Genomic DNA, 16,528 nt, shown 5'->3' with positions numbered 1-16,528 from the left:
ACCAATAATGATCTTGCTGAAAGAAAAATCAAGGAAAGAATCCCTTTCATAAAATGTACAAAAATTTATTTAGGATGAAATTCAATGAGAGCTCTTTACAATGAAAAGTATAAAAGTATATGATGAAAAAAAAATGGTGAAAGAATCAAAAAAATTAAGATATTCTTTGCTCAGAGATTGAAGCATTGATGGCATTAAAATGTACACACACCTGAATGAATCTATAGGTTCAGTGTAAACCACATGAGCATATCAATGGCATTTTATACAGAATTAGAAAAATGTATCCTACACTATGGAACTACAGAATGCAAACAAGTCAGGAAGTCCAGATTCCCCCAAGGTCAAGCTGGAATCTCAATACTTGATTTCAAAGCACACTGCAAAGGCATAGTAACTAAAACAGCATTGTACTGGCATCAAAACTGACTCATAAATCAACAGAACAGAATAGAGAATCAAGAAACTCATCCATGTACATACAGTCAACTGATTTTTGACAAAATTGCCAAGAACATACATTAGTGAAAGGTTGTTTCTTCCAATAAATGGTGCTGGGAAAACTGGACATGAAAATTAGATCCCTACCTCTCACGATATACAAAATAAACTCAAGATAGATCAAGCACCTAAGTGGAAGATGTCAAACTATAAAATGGATACAAGAAACCCTAGAGGGAGTACTTCAGGACATTGATATAGACGATGATTTTTCAGACAAGACCTCAAAATCACAGGCAACAGAAGCAAAACTAGACAAATGGTATTGTATCAAACTCTGGAGCTTCTGCACAGTAAGAAAACAATCATTAGCGTGAATGTACACCCATCAGAATGGGAGAAAATATCTAAGTTCCTTACCTGACAAAGGACTAACATGCAGAATGATGGATGGTCCTTGATGCATTGTGATTTGGCTTATGCATTTACAACTTGATGGTTTGTGACAGTGCAACCACACAACCAAGCTGATTTTCATTTCAGTCTAGTTTTCAATAAATTACATGAACTGGTCAGCATGTCTGGACTAACCAAATTTAGGTTAAGATGATTTTGCCCAGATAGGATAATGGGAGAGTTCTGCAGATGTTTAAGGCAAGCTAGAAGAAGCTCCAGTTGTTGCTGGGTTAGACATATTAAATATATTCATTTTCAGCTTTGATGTGCTCATTGGAACATCACTCCATTGTAAGTTGAGGGGCATCTCTATATTGAAAGTGGCCTAGTGCTGTTCCAAAGCTGGCCATGTTCATGCTGCTTGCCCAGGCACTGGGGCTTCTGGGCCAGCCAGCTGGGTCCTGCACGCTTGGCTGGGAAACTTCTGTGAGCACATGGCTAGAGCTCGGCACAGCACTGGGGAGGAACAGCAAACTTTGTGGACCAGATTTATTTTCAAAGATTTCTTTATTTATATGGAAGGCAGGGTTACAGAGAGGCAGAGGCAGAGAGAGATAGGTCTTCTATCAGCTGGTTCACTCCCCAGATGGCTGCAACGTCTGAAGCTGTGCTGATCTGAAGCCAGGAGCCAGGAGCTTCCTGCAGGTCTCCCACGTAGGTACAGGGGCCCAAGGGTTTGGGCTGTTTTCTACTTTCCCAGGGCATAGCAAAGAGTGGGATTAGAAGTGGAACAGCCAGGAATTGAACGGGTGCCCCTATGGGATGCCCACACTGCAGGCAACAGCTTTACCCACTATGCCACAGTGCCAGCCTCATGGACTAGATCTTAATCAGCAGCCCAGATGAACTTTAATAAACCAGCCTGACATTTGTAGTCTCTCAAGATCCATATACACGAATCCTTTAATCAACACCAATTTGTGTCCTGACTTTTTATGGTTTGTGAAGTCTGAGCAAAGCTCTGGTTATGAGAGATCTGAATTGTGTTCCTGGCACACCACAGCCTAAAACGCTGTGTGTGTGTGTGTGTGTGTGTGTGTGTGTGTGAGAGAGAGAGAGAGAGAGAGAGAGAGAGAGAGAGGGAGAGAGAGAGACTGTATGTGTATGTATGTACTAAGTAAGCATCTTAAAATTATTATAGAGGTAGAGTGACAGAGAGATGGAGAAGGGAGAAGGGGAGGGGGACAGATGGAGAGGGTGACAGAGAGGAGGTAGGGAGGAATGGACAGAGACAGCACTCCCACTGATTCACTACAAAATGCCCACAACAGCTTGCACACAGGCCAAAGCTGGGAGCCAGGAACACAATTCAGATCTCTCAGGAGGGTGGCAGTAATATTATTTTTGAGCCATCCCAGTGGATTCCCAAGGCCTACTCTAGGAGGGTTCTTCAGTCGTGAGACACATCCAGGTACCAAATGCAGGAACCTCCAATAAGGGACATGTGCATCTCAACCAGCCTCTGAATTCCTTGGCCAAACTTATGCCATGAGCCTCTTTTATATACACTTTTTGAAGTTGTAAAATAGTTGCCCTATTTGTTTGAATGGCCTAGAGACAAGGAGACACAGTCCATCAGACAAGATATAGACAACAATCAAATCATTAGATGTCAGTTTAGCTGGATATACACGGTGCTTTTTTTTTTTTTTTTGTACTCTATATATTAACTATAACCAATCAGAGAAAGCACATGTCTTCAGGGGTCTGGCTTCTTTCATTAGCATGATGGTCTCCAGTTGCACCCATTTTGTTGCAAAAGACAGAATTTCATTCTTTTTTATAGATGAGTATGTATATATGTACCATATTTTCTTTAATGAGTCACCAGTTGATGGAAATCTGGGTTGATTCCCTACCTTGGCTATTGTGAATTGAGCTGTTATAAACAGGGGACTACAGATAATTCTTTCATATGCTTATTACATTTCCTTTGGGCATTTTCCCAGAAATGGGATGTGTGGATCATATGATAGATCTATTTTCTGAGGAATCTCTAGACTGGCTTCCACAATGGTTATACTAGCTTACATTCCCACCAGAAGTGTATTTAGGGTACCTTTTTCTCCACATTAGCAGGGTCTAGAGATGGATTTTTATTATCAGAAAATGAAAGTATGGACCTGGCACTGTGGTGTAGTGGATAAAGCTGTTGCCTGAAGTGCTGGCATCCTATATGGGTGCTGGTTGGAGTCCCTACTGCTTCACTTCTGATCTAGCTCTCTGATATGTCCTAGGAAAGCAGTGGAAGATGGCCCAAGTGCTCGGGACACTGCACCCACATGGGAGACCAGGAAGAAGCTCAAGTCTCCTGGCTTTGGTCCGGTTCAACTCAGGCTACTGTGGCCAGATGGGGAGTAAAGCAGCAAATGGAAGACCTCTCTCTCTGTGTGTTGTCTCTCCATCTCTCTCTCAGTCTCTGTCTCTCTCTCCCTGCCTCCTTTCTTCCCTCTCTGTAATTCTGACTTTCAAATAAGTAAATAAAACTTTTTTTAAAAAAAGCCATAAAACTATAAGAGAAGCTGCTTCTGCATGTGGTAAGAAAATGATAATGGTATTGTAAAAAAGATGAGAGAAAACTCTGAAAATACAGAATAGCAAAGAAAAATAAGTATTTCAAAATGAAATTTAGACTAAATAATCTAAGATTTGAATTACTTGATAGAAAAAATGATAATCAGCTTTAACACTTTTTAAAGGTTTATTTATTTAAAAGTCAGAGTTACAGAGAGAGAGACACAGAGAAAGAAATCTTCAGTCTGCTGGTTCACTCCCCAAATGGCTGCAACACCCAGGGCTGAGCTAGGCTGAAGCCAGGAGCTTCATCCAAGTCTCCCATGGTACTTGGATCCAGGGATCCTAGGTACTTGGGCCATCTTCCACTGCTTTCTCAGATGCATTGGCAGGCAGCTGGATTGGAAACAGTGCAGCCAGGATTAGAACTAGCAACCATAGGGATTCTTGCATTGCAGGCCATGGCATAACCCACTATACCATGTAGCCCCCAAAGGCAACTGATCAATACTTAAAATAACTAAGTTTCTCTCTCAAATATGTGAAGTAACTTGATTTAAGCAAATTTACATAGTACTAAATACTAGAAAGTTAAAACACCCAAACCAATAACATTTCTCTACACCAAATGATGAACTTTCTTAAACAAACAAAAGAATTTAGACCAACTGCACTTAGCAATTACCATAAGAAAATAAATAAATAAATAACAGGTAAGTAAATAATTAGGGATAAATTTAACCAAGGAAGTGAAAGACTTATACCTCCAAAATTATAAACATTAATAAAAGCAACTGAAGAGGGCACAGATAGATGGAAAGATATCCCATGTTCATGGATTACAAGAATATTGCTGAAGTAATATTACTTGAACTAATCTGTTAAACAATATCCATCAAATTTCCAACAACTTTCTTTTTGTAAATAATTTTTATTTATATAAGGTGAACAAATTTCATGTGTTGCTTACATACAGATTTAGGAGCACAGTGATATATTTCACCCTCCCTCTGACCCACACTCCCACCCTCATCATTTTTCATATATATAAAAAATCCTAAAATTAATATGGAACAAGAAAAACAAATAGTCCAGTGAAATGAATCATAAGCAAAAAGAACAAAGCTAGGACATCGCATTACCTTATTTCAAACTATACTACATGCAATAGTAATTAAAATAACATGGTACTGGCATAAAATTAGACATACTGGTCAGTGCAATAGAACAGAAGGTCAAGAAAAGAACCCATGCAACTATACCAGTTGAGCTTCGATAAACATGACAAGAATATACAATGTGAATGGACAGTCTCTTCAATATGTGATGCTGGGAAAACTGTATATTCAATTATACAACAATGAACTGGGACATTATCTTGCACTAAATATAAAAATTGATTCAAAGTGGATTAAATTAAATGAAATGGTGCAACTACTAAAGCAAATACAGAGGAAAAGCTATGCAGTGTTGGTCTAGCCAGTATTTTTTTTTTAGATTTGACAAAATGCAGACGATAGAAACAGACAATGAGATTACATCAAAACTAAAAGCTTCTGTATAGCAAAGAAAGCAATTAACAGAGCAAAGAGATAACCTACAGATTGGGAGGAAATACTGACAATCCACATATGTGATAGGGTTTAATATATAAAATATGTAAGTAGTCATGTTTAAAGAATAAATGGGGGGAGGAGGCAAGATGGCGGAATAGGAAGGGAGCACACTGATAGTTCGGGGAGAGATAGTTTAATAAAAGTGGAGATACTGCAGGTTCAAAGAAGAGTAGGGGAGGAAACAGCAGAAGAAACTCTTCCGGAACGCGTGATTCACAGCGGACCTGCGTGGAGAGCGTGGGAGCCCACAGTTCGGGACACCAGCGGCAGACTCAACACACCAGAGCTGGAACGTGAGGTGAGCCGAACCTCAATAGCCCGAGACACCGGCAGGCAAGCGGAGAGAGGAGACTAGAGGGAATGACCCCTGGGGGGGGGGAAGTTCACCAGGCTAACTGGAAGAGAGAGAGAGAGAGAAAAAAAAGGTGACTGGTACGGACACGGGTTTCTCTCTCTCCGCTCACCTCTCAAGGGCGAGCAAGACAAAGAGCAGGCGCCATCTTGGACATACGTCATAAGCAGAGCGACCTCAGGTCTGCACCGGCCCTGAGCCTAGCAGAAAAACCTGACTCTGGGCAGGGCGAATTAACAGGAGATTAGGACCTAGTAAATTTGTGGTGCTACTGAACTAAGAGTGTGAAAAAAGAGACGGTGGGGGAGAGAACTCACGGAATTCACGTGAGCACTCTCCAGAGATGCTACAATTCCGTAACTTTGGCAACCCAGTGGGAGACTGAAGGAGAATTTGAGCCCACTCTGAGGGCAGAACAGATTCCCTGTGTGGTCCTTGGGAAAGAGCTTCCGATCTCTGGCTCCTGTGGGTATATCATTTGCCTGCTAACTACCTCCAACTTCGTTCAGCTGTGCAGAATTACTTCCCTTTTGAATCAAAAAAAAAAGAGAGAGAGAGAGAGAGGTTTACCACGCCTAACCTGGGAGTGTCACCTTTGGCACACCAAACAGAGCTCTCAGACCACACCCATCTCAAGCCCTAAGGCTCCATCAAAAACAGATAGTCCACTTAATCTAGAGTCATAGTATAACAAGAAAAAGCACCACAGTGAAGAAACCAAATATCTCCAATATGCCAAATAACAAACGCAAAAACCAAGGTAATAAAAACAAGGAAGTCACCATGAAGCCCTCAAATGAAAAAGACACCCCAATTCAAGATTATGAGGATGATGACATAGAAGAAATGCAAGAAGCAGATCTCAAAAAATTGATAAGAACATTAAGAAGTTCTCAAAAACAAATTCTTGAACTACAGAAATCCTTAATGGACAAGATAGAAAATCTCTCTCGTGAAAATGAAATATTAAGGAGGAATCAAAATGAAACGAAACAACTAGTACAACAGGAAACTGTGATAGTGACTGAAGTGAAGAATTCAACAGATCAAATGAAAAACACAATAGACAGCCTTACAAACAGAATGGGTGAAGCAGAAGAGAGAATATCGGACTTAGAAGACAGAGAACAGGAAAGGATACAGTCAGACCAAAGAAAAGAAGAGGAAATTAGAAATCTAAAACATATTGTCGGGAATCTGCAGGATACTATTAAAAAACCCAACATTCGGGTTCTAGGAGTTCCTGAAGGCATGGAGAGAGAGAGAGAAAGGATTAGAAGGCCTTTTTAGTGAGATATTAGCAGAAAATTTCCCAGGTTTGGAGAAGGACAGAGACATCCTAGTCCAGGAAGCTCACAGAACCCCTAATAAACACGACCAAAAGAGATCCTCACCACGACACGTTGTAATTAAACTCTCCACAGTGAAACATAAAGAAAAGATCCTAAAATGTGCAAGAGAGAAACGTCAGATTACTCTCAGAGGATCTCCAATCAGACTCACAGCTGACTTCTCATCAGAAACTCTACAAGCTAGGAGGGAATGGCGAGATATAGCCCAGGTACTAAGAGAGAACAACTGCCAGCCCAGAATATTATATCCTGCAAAGCTATCATTTGTGAATGAAGGTGAAATAAAGACTTTTCATAGCAAACAGAAATTGAAAGAATTTGTTGCCACTCGTCCAGCCCTGCAAAAGATGCTTAAAGATGTGTTACACACAGAAACACAGAAACACGGTCATCAATATGAAAGAAGGTAAAGGAAGGAAACCAAGGAAGGAAACCTCAAAAGCAAAAGATCACAGGGAATTCAAAGCATATATTAGAACTTATCTTTGGCAAATGGCAGGGCAAAGTTACCACTTATCATTAGTCACATTGAACGTTAATGGCCTGAACTGTCCAGTTAAAAGACACCGATTGGCTGATTGGGTTAAGGAACAAAACCCATCTATTTGCTGCTTACAAGAAACACATCTTTCCAACAAAGATCCATACAGACTGAAAGTGAAAGGCTGGAAAAAGATATACCATGCCAACAGAAATGAAAAAAGAGCGGGCGTAGCCATCTTAATATCAGACAACATAAACTTTACTACAAAAACCGTTAAGAGAGACAAAGAGGGACAATACATAATGATTAAGGGATCAATTCAACAGGAAGATATAACAATTATCAATGTATATGCACCTAACTACAGGGCACCGGTTTATCTAAAAGATTTGTTAACGGACTTAAAGGGAGACTTAGACCCCAATACAATAGTACTGGGGGACTTCAATACTCCACTCTCAGAAATAGACAGATCAATAGGACAGAATATCAACAAGGATACAGTAGATTTAAACAACACTATAGCCCAAATGGATCTAACAGATATATACAGAACTTTCAATCCTACAGCTAAAGATTTTACATTCTTCTCAGCAGTACATGGAACCTTCTCTAGGATTGACCACATACTAGGCCATAAAGCAAGTCTCAGCAAATTCAAAAGAATTAGAATCATACCATGCAGCTTCTCAGACCATAAAGGAATGAAGTTGGAAATTAGCAACTCAGGAATCCCTAGAGCATATGCAAACACATGGAGATTGAACAACATGCTCCTGAATGAACAATGGGTCATAGAAGAAATCAAAAGAGAAATCAAAAACTTTCTGGAAGTAAATGAGGATAACAGCACAACATACCAAAACTTATGGGACGCAGCAAAAGCAGTGTTAAGAGGAAAGTTTATATCAATAGGTGCCTACATCAAGAAATTGGAAAGGCACCAAATAGATGAGCTTTCAATTCACCTCAAGGATCTAGAAAACCTACAGCAAACCAGACCCAAATCTAGTAGGAGAAGAGAAATCATTAAAATCAGAGAAGAAATCAACAGGATTGATTCAAGAAAAACATTCCAAAAAATCAGCCAAACAAGGAGCTGGTTTTTTGAAAAAATAAACAAAATTGACACCCCATTGGCCCAACTAACTAAAAAAAGAAGAGAAAAGACCCAAATCAATAAAATCACAGATGAAAAAGGAAATGTAACAACAGACACCACAGAAATAAAAAGAATCATCAGAAATTACTACAAGGACTTGTATGCCAGCAAACAGGGAAACCTATCAGAAATGGATAGATTCCTGGACACATGCAACCTACCTAAATTGAACCAGGAAGACATCGAAAACCTAAACAGACCCATAACTGAGACAGAAATTGAAGCCGTAATAAAGGCCCTCCCAACAAAGAAAAGCCCAGGACCAGATGGATTCACTGCTGAATTCTACCAGACATTTAAAGAAGAACTGACTCCAATACTTCTCAAACTATTCAGAACAATCGAAGAAGAGGGAATCCTCCCAAATTCTTTCTATGAAGCCAGCATCACCTTAATTCCTAAGCCGGAAAAAGATGCAGCACTGAAAGAGAATTACAGACCAATATCCCTGATGAACATAGATGCAAAAATCCTCAATAAAATTCTCGCCAACAGAATGCAACAACACATCAGAAAGATAATCCACCCAGACCAAGTGGGATTTATCCCTGGTATGCAGGGATGGTTTAATGTGCACAAGACAATCGATGTGATACACCACATTAACAGACTGCAGAAGAAAAACCATATGATTATCTCAATAGATGCCGAGAAAGCATTTGATAAAATAGAACACCCTTTCATGATGAAAACTCTAAGCAAACTGGGTTTGGAAGGAACATTCCTCAATACAATCAAAGCAATCTATGAAAAACCGACAGCCAACATCCTCTTGAATGGGGAAAAGTTGGAAGCATTTCCACTGAGATCTGGCACCAGACAGGGATGTCCACTCTCACCACTGCTATTCAATATAATTCTGGAGATTCTAGCCAGAGCTATTAGGCAAGAAAAAGAAATTAAAGGGATACAAATTGGGAAGGAAGAACTCAAACTATCCCTCTTTGCAGATGACATGATTCTTTATTTAGGGGACCCAAAGAACTCTACTAAGAGACTATTGGAACTCATAGAAGAGTTTGGCAAAGTAGCAGGGTATAAAATCAATGCACAAAAATCAACAGCCTTTGTATACACAGACAATGCCATGGCTGAGGAAGAACTTCTAAGATCAATCCCATTCACAATAGCTACAAAAATAATCAAATACCTTGGAATAAACTTAACCAAGGACGTTAAAGATCTCTACGATGAGAATTACAAAACCTTAAAGAAAGAAATAGAAGAGGATACCAAGAAATGGAAAAATCTTCCATGCTCATGGATTGGAAGAATCAACATCATCAAAATGTCCATTCTCCCAAAAGCAATTTATAAATTCAATGCAATACCAATCAAGATACCGAAGACCTTCTTCTCAGATCTGGAAAAATTGGTGCTGAAATTTATATGGAGGCACAAGAGACCTCTAATAGCTAAAGCAATCTTGTACAACAAAAACAAAGCCAGAGGCATCACAATACCAGATTTCAGGACATACTACAGGGCAGTTGTAATCAAAACAGCATGGTACTGGTACAGAAACAGATGGATAGACCAGTGGAACAGAATTGAAACACCAGAAATCAATCCAAACATCTACAGCCAACTCATATTTGATCAAGGATCTAAAACTAATTCCTGGAGCAAGGACAGTCTATTCAATAAATGGTGCTGGGAAAATTGGATTTCCACGTGCAGAATCATGAAGCAAGACCCCTACCTAACACCTTACACAAAAATCCACTCAACATGGATTAAACACCTAAATCTACGACCTGACACCATCAAGTTACTAGAGAACATTGGAAAAACCTTTCAAGATATTGGCACAGGCAAAGAATTTCTGGAAAAGACCCGGGAGGCACAGGCAGTCAAAGCCAAAATCAACTATTGGGATTGCATCAAATTGAGAAGTTTCTGTACTGCAAAAGAAACAGTCAGGAGAGTGAAGAGACAACCGACAGAATGGGAAAAAATATTTGCAAACTATGCAACAGATAAAGGGTTAATAACCAGAATCTACAAAGAGATCAAGAAACTCCACAAAAACAAAACCAACAACCCACTTAAGAGATGGGCCAAGGACCTCAATAGACATTTTTCAAAAGAGGAAATCCAAATGGCCAACAGGCACATGAAAAAATGTTCAAGGTCATTAGCAATCAGGGAAATGCAAATCAAAACCACAATGAGGTTTAACCTCACCCCGGTTAGAATGGCTCACATGCAGAAATCTACCAACAACAGATGCTGGCGAGGATGTGGGGAAAAAGGGACACTAACCCACTGTTGGTGGGAATGCAAACTGGTTAAGCCACTATGGAAGTCAGTCTGGAGATTCCTCAGAAACCTGAAGATAACCCTACCGTTCGACCCAGCCATCCCACTCCTTGGAATTTACCCAAAGGAATTTAAATTGGCAAACAAAAAAGCAGTCTGCAGCCTAATGTTTATTGCAGCTCAATTCACAATAGCTAAGACCGGGAACCAACCTAAATGCCCATCAACGGTAGACTGGATAAAGAAATTATGGGACATGTACTCTTTAGAATACTATACCGCAGTAAGAAACAACGAAATCCAGTCATTTGCAACAAAATGGAGGAATCTGGAACACATCATGCTTAGTGAAATAAGCCAATCCCAAAGGGACAATTACCATATGTTCTCCCTGATCGGTGACAACTGACTGAACACCAAAAAGGAAACCTGTTGAAGTGAAATGGACACTATGGGAAACAGTGACTTGATCAGCATAGCCCTGACTGTTAATGAACAACTTAATACATTATCCCTCTTAGTAGTTTTTTTGTCTGTTCTACTTAATATGACTGGTTTAATTCTGTAATTAATACACAGTTATTCTTAAGTGTTAAAAATTAACTGAAAAGTGATCACTTAAATATAAGAGTGGGATTAAGAGAGGGAAGAGATGTACAATTTGAGACAAGCTCAAGCTGACTTGCCCCAAACGGTAGAGTTAGAAACATACCAGGGGATTCCAATTCAATCCCATCAAGGTGGCATGTACCAATGCCATCTCACTATTCCAAGTGATCAATTTCAGTTCACAATTGATCATAATGAAAGGACTAAGAGTCAAAGGGAGCACATAAACATGTCTAGTACCTGCTAACACTAACCGATAGAATAAATAAAGGGGAGAGTGATCCAACATGGGAAGTGAGATACTCAGCAGACTCATAGAATGGCAGATGTCCTAAATAGCACTCTGGCCTCAGAACCAGCCCTAAAGGCATTCGGATCTGGCTGAAAAGCCCATGAGAGTATTTCAGGCATGGAAATCCAAGACACTCTGGCAAAAATCTCTGTGAGATCCCAGTGGAAAGACCAGGTCTGCAAAGAAGGAGGTACCTTTCTCTGAAGGGAGGAGAGAACCTCCACGTTGACTATGACCTTGTCTAAACAAGATAAGAATCGGAGAACTCAGAGGGCTTCCATAGCCTTGGAAACTCATGACTGGAGCATAGGGAGATTACTGATGCCATAGACAGGAGTGTCAATTTGTAAAGTCAACAACAGGAGTCACTGTGCACTTACTCCTCATGTAGGATCTCTGTCCTTAATGTGCTGTGCATTGAGCTTTAATGCTATAACGAGTACTCAAACAATATATTTCACTTTGTGTTTCTATGGGGGTGCAAACTGTTGAAATCTTTACTTAATGCATACTAAACTGATCCTCTGTAAAAAAAAAAAAAAAAGAAATTATCAACTCCCAACTTGACTCTCACTGGGATTAAACATGACAATAGGTCTGATCTGATTTTATCATCATTTAAAAAAATCATCTATTATTTTTCACTCTTTGTTTCTGTGTGGGAGCAAACTGCTGAAATCCTTACTTAATGTATACTAAGCTGATCTTCTGTATATTAAGATAATCGAAAATGAATCTTGATGTGAATGGAAGGGGAGAGGGAGTGGGAAAGGGGAGGGTTGTGGGTGGGAGGGACGGTATGGGGGGGAAGCCATTGTAATCCATAAGTCGTACTTTGGAAATTTATATTCATTAAATAAAAGTTCAAAAAAATATGTAAGTATTCAAACAACTCAAAAATTGGGTCTGAATGAGCAGTTCTCAAAAGAAGGATTTGTATAGATGTTTTTCAAAAGAAGACAAACTAAAGGCTAACCTTAAAAGGTTCAACATCACTAATCTTTAGGGATATGCAAATTAAAACATCACACCTGTTAGAGTGCCTCTTCTCAGACAGACAAAGGATAGTCCAGTGTTAGCAAGGATGTGGAGAAAAAGATAACCACCATACACCTTTGGTGGAAACATAAATTAGTACAGCCACCATAAAGTTGAGATGAAATACTAAAACTAAAACCACTATATGATTCATCAATACTGCTTCAAAGTGTCTTACTGGAAAGATTTTAACTTAGTATGTGGAATAAATGTCTGCCTGCCTATATTCATTTCAACATTTTTCATAATAGCTAAGATATGAAATCAGCCTAAGTGTCCATTAACAGATAAAAAAAAGTGTGTGAAGTGTGTGTGTGTGTGTGTGTGTGTATAAAGAAATAACATTTAGCCTTTTTTTTTAACATTTAGCCTTTTAAAAAAGGAAGAGATTCTATCATTGAGGGCAACATGGATGAACTGGAAAACATTATACCAAAACAAACCATACACAAAATGACCAATGATCAAGTTCTCACTAATATGTGGAAGCTAAAATAATGGAAGTCATAGAAGTAGATGGTAGAATGGTAGTTATCAGAGGTTGGGGGATAGGGGAAAGCAGGGAGATGATAATCTGTGGGTACAAAGCTCAGACAGGCTATTTTAATTTTTGAGATTTAATATACAGTATGGTGATAGAGGTAATCATTGAGTACTATTCATTTCAACTTCATTAAGAGAATAATTCTCAGATGTTCTCACCACAAGAAATGTCAAATATTTGAGATGATGAATAGGTTAATTAGTTTGATTTAATCTATCTATATGGTAGTCACAAACCACATAACTTTATAACCTATAAATATACATGATTACAATTTATAATTATAATAAAAAGTAGAAAAATACATGATTAAAATATGTTGATCAAGTCACTGTTTCTCATAGTGTACAATGTAATACTTTATCCATTTTAGTATTTTTTGTTCTAGTACCATTGGTTGAACTCTGTAATTAACACACAATTATTCTTAGGTGTTTAAATTTTAACTGAAAAGTGATCCCTGTTAGGAATTTGGAAAACATTATGCTGAGTGAAATAAGCCAATCCCAGAGGGACAAATATCACATGTTCTCCCTGATCGGTGACAACTGACTGAACACCAAAAAGGAAACCTGTTGAAGTGAAATGAACACTGTGAGAAATGGTGACTTGATCAGCCCTTGCCCTGACTGTCGATGAACAACTTAATACGTTATCCCTCTTAGTATTTTTTTGTTTGTTCTACTTAATACTTTTGGTTGAATACTGTAATCAATACACAGTTATTCTTAAGTGTTGAAACTTAACTGAAAAGTGATCACTGTTAAATATAAGAGTGGGAATAAGAGAGGGAAGAGATGTACAATTTGAGACAAGCTCAAGCTGACTTGCCCCAAACGGTAGAGTTAGAAACATACCAGGGGATTCCAATTCAATCCCATCAAGGTGGCATGTACGAATGCTATCTCACTAGTCCAAGTGATCAATTTCTGCTCACAATTGATCATAATGATAGGACTAAGAGCCAAAGGGATCACATAAACAAGACTAGTGTCTGCTAATACTAACTGATAGAATAAAAAAGGGAAAGAACGATCCAACATGGGAAGTGAGATACTCAGCAGACTCATAGAATGGCAGATGTCCTAAACAGCACTCTGGGCTCAGAATCAGCGCTTAAGGCATGCGGATCTGGCTGAAAAGCCCATGAGAGTATTTCAGGCATGGAAAGCCAAGACACTCTGGCAAAAAAAAAAAAAAATGACCTAAATGAAAGATCTCCGCAAGTGAGATCCCAGTGGAAGGAAAGAACAGGTCATCAAAGAAGGAGGTACCTTTCTGTGAAGGGAGGAGAGAACTTCCACTCTGACTACGAGCTTGCCTAAATATGATCAGAGTCGGTGAACTCAAAAGGCTTCCATAGCCTTGGCAACTCATGACAAGAGCCTAGGGTGATTCCTGATGCCATAAACAGGAGTGTCAATTTGTAAAGTCAACAACAGGAGTCACTGTGCACTTACTCCTCATATAGGATCTCTGTCCTTAATGTGCTGTACATTGTGATTTAATGCTTGAAAAGAAAAATCTGTTTTAATTTATTTAATAAAACATTAAAATAAATCTGGATTTGCATTTATTTTTTGCAAATGAATATTAAAAGTTAAACAACAGGGAACCGGGTGGTATACAAATATTTGTATACAAATAGTCTAGCAGCAGGTTTCCTGCCTTTACTGCCTGCATACAATAGAAGAAAAATGCATTTGAATTATTGAATCTAAATTACTAAATCTAAAATTGTCTCAGCATTTCATTCTCTCTTTACTTGTACAGACACAGTATGCTCAATTTATACAGATAATCCTAAAAACTTTCAGTAGAAGTCATTTTAGAAACCAGTCTAAATCCCAATTAATTCATTTTTGGAGAACAAAAGGGGGTACTATTTCAAAGCACTTAAAACATGGCTGCAGATTATCATTACCAGTTTTGATAACCAAAGCTTCTTCCCTTCCAAAGACACTAACCCAATTTCCTTCTATTTCTCCTTGTTGCCTTGACTTTGTGATTTTAAGGAAAAGAATTGTAAAAAACTCTTCTGATCCTCTATTTATGAAAGGAAAAGAGAGGATGACTAGATGATGGCACTTGATGCAGTAAGAACCTGAAAGCTAGTTTCCCCCTCCCTTTCCTGCCCAGCTCAAGAGTTTCTGCAAACATTTTTGGAGAACGTCAAAGTGTTGCTCTGACTTTTGCACCATCCAAAGAAGAAAAGATGGTTATTTTATCATCACCAGTTACTCAGGACTAAAGGTGGTTCATCTCATTAGTAAATGTCCTGTGAAAGATAAACATGAATGGCCAAATGACTAGGGGCGAAGTCTCTTGGAAAATTCAGCGATCCCCTTCATGGGTAATCTTCCAGGGCATCAGGTCATGTGTTGATCTATTGCAATCACAAACTGTAAATAAATATTTTCTTCTTACCTTCCAGCAAATGCTGCGGAACCTGCCACTTCTCAGCTGCCCATGAATCCCCTTCTGCCCTTGTTGCCAAGTAATTGTTGTTTACAAGTTGTTCTTCCCATTCTTTCCTACAGGAAAGAAACCAAAGCATGGGAATCCCTTTGTTAGAATTCTTCTGCTTAGAAAGGAACGCTACAGGAAATTAATTTTAAACAAGCCTAAGAAACAAAACTTTTAAATCATGTATATTTAATTGTGTACTGTTTCTGAATGCATGGCTGTCTTTCGGGAGGCAGTTCTGTAGATTTAATGAATATGTAGACAGCTATAATTATGCCAGTGACTGAAATTCATAAAGTTTAAGGAGGCTATTCCATCTCCACTAAAATGCTGGTAGTGAAATTCAGTGAATAAACAAAAAAATGAATATTAATATAAACACTTGACTCCAATACATACTTGACTGCCAAAGACATATTTCAAAAAATACACACAGAAAGGTGAATTGTTGATTACACTGATTTATCACATGAGATATTCGTGTAGATAAACCTGTTTCTCTTTAATGTTAGGCTGGGCAGTTAAGTATAGTGAGACTACTTACTTTAGCTGTTATTGCTATTCACTATTGAAATCTGCAATTTCTCTCTACATGATCAGTTCTAAAATTTTAACAGATATGGGTAAATTTGAAGAAAAAATTAAAAATTAAAAACCCTCACTGTAAAAACTGCTAAAGGCAAGCCTGAATACCTCGCAGTACCTATGGCTGAGTAGATAAACAACTGAAGTACGCCTCTCTGGCATGCAGGCACCAGGGGCCTAACACCTGTGCCTCATTTATATACAAATAAATCTGCTCTTGGGAAACAACTGGAAATTCATTGTCCCAACTCATTTACTGAGTTTGAATAAAGGAATTAGACCGCTGGCGCCGTGACTCACTAGGCTAATCCTCCGCCTTGTGGCGCCAGCACACTGTGTTCTAGTCCTGGTCGGG

This window comes from Oryctolagus cuniculus, chromosome 17, assembly GCF_051225735.1.
Source record: "Oryctolagus cuniculus isolate XC-2025 breed Fujian yellow rabbit chromosome 17, ASM5122573v1, whole genome shotgun sequence".
NCBI lineage: Eukaryota > Metazoa > Chordata > Mammalia > Lagomorpha > Leporidae > Oryctolagus > Oryctolagus cuniculus.
The sequence above is the reverse complement of the archived record's forward strand: the minus strand, read 5'-3'. Positions refer to the sequence as shown.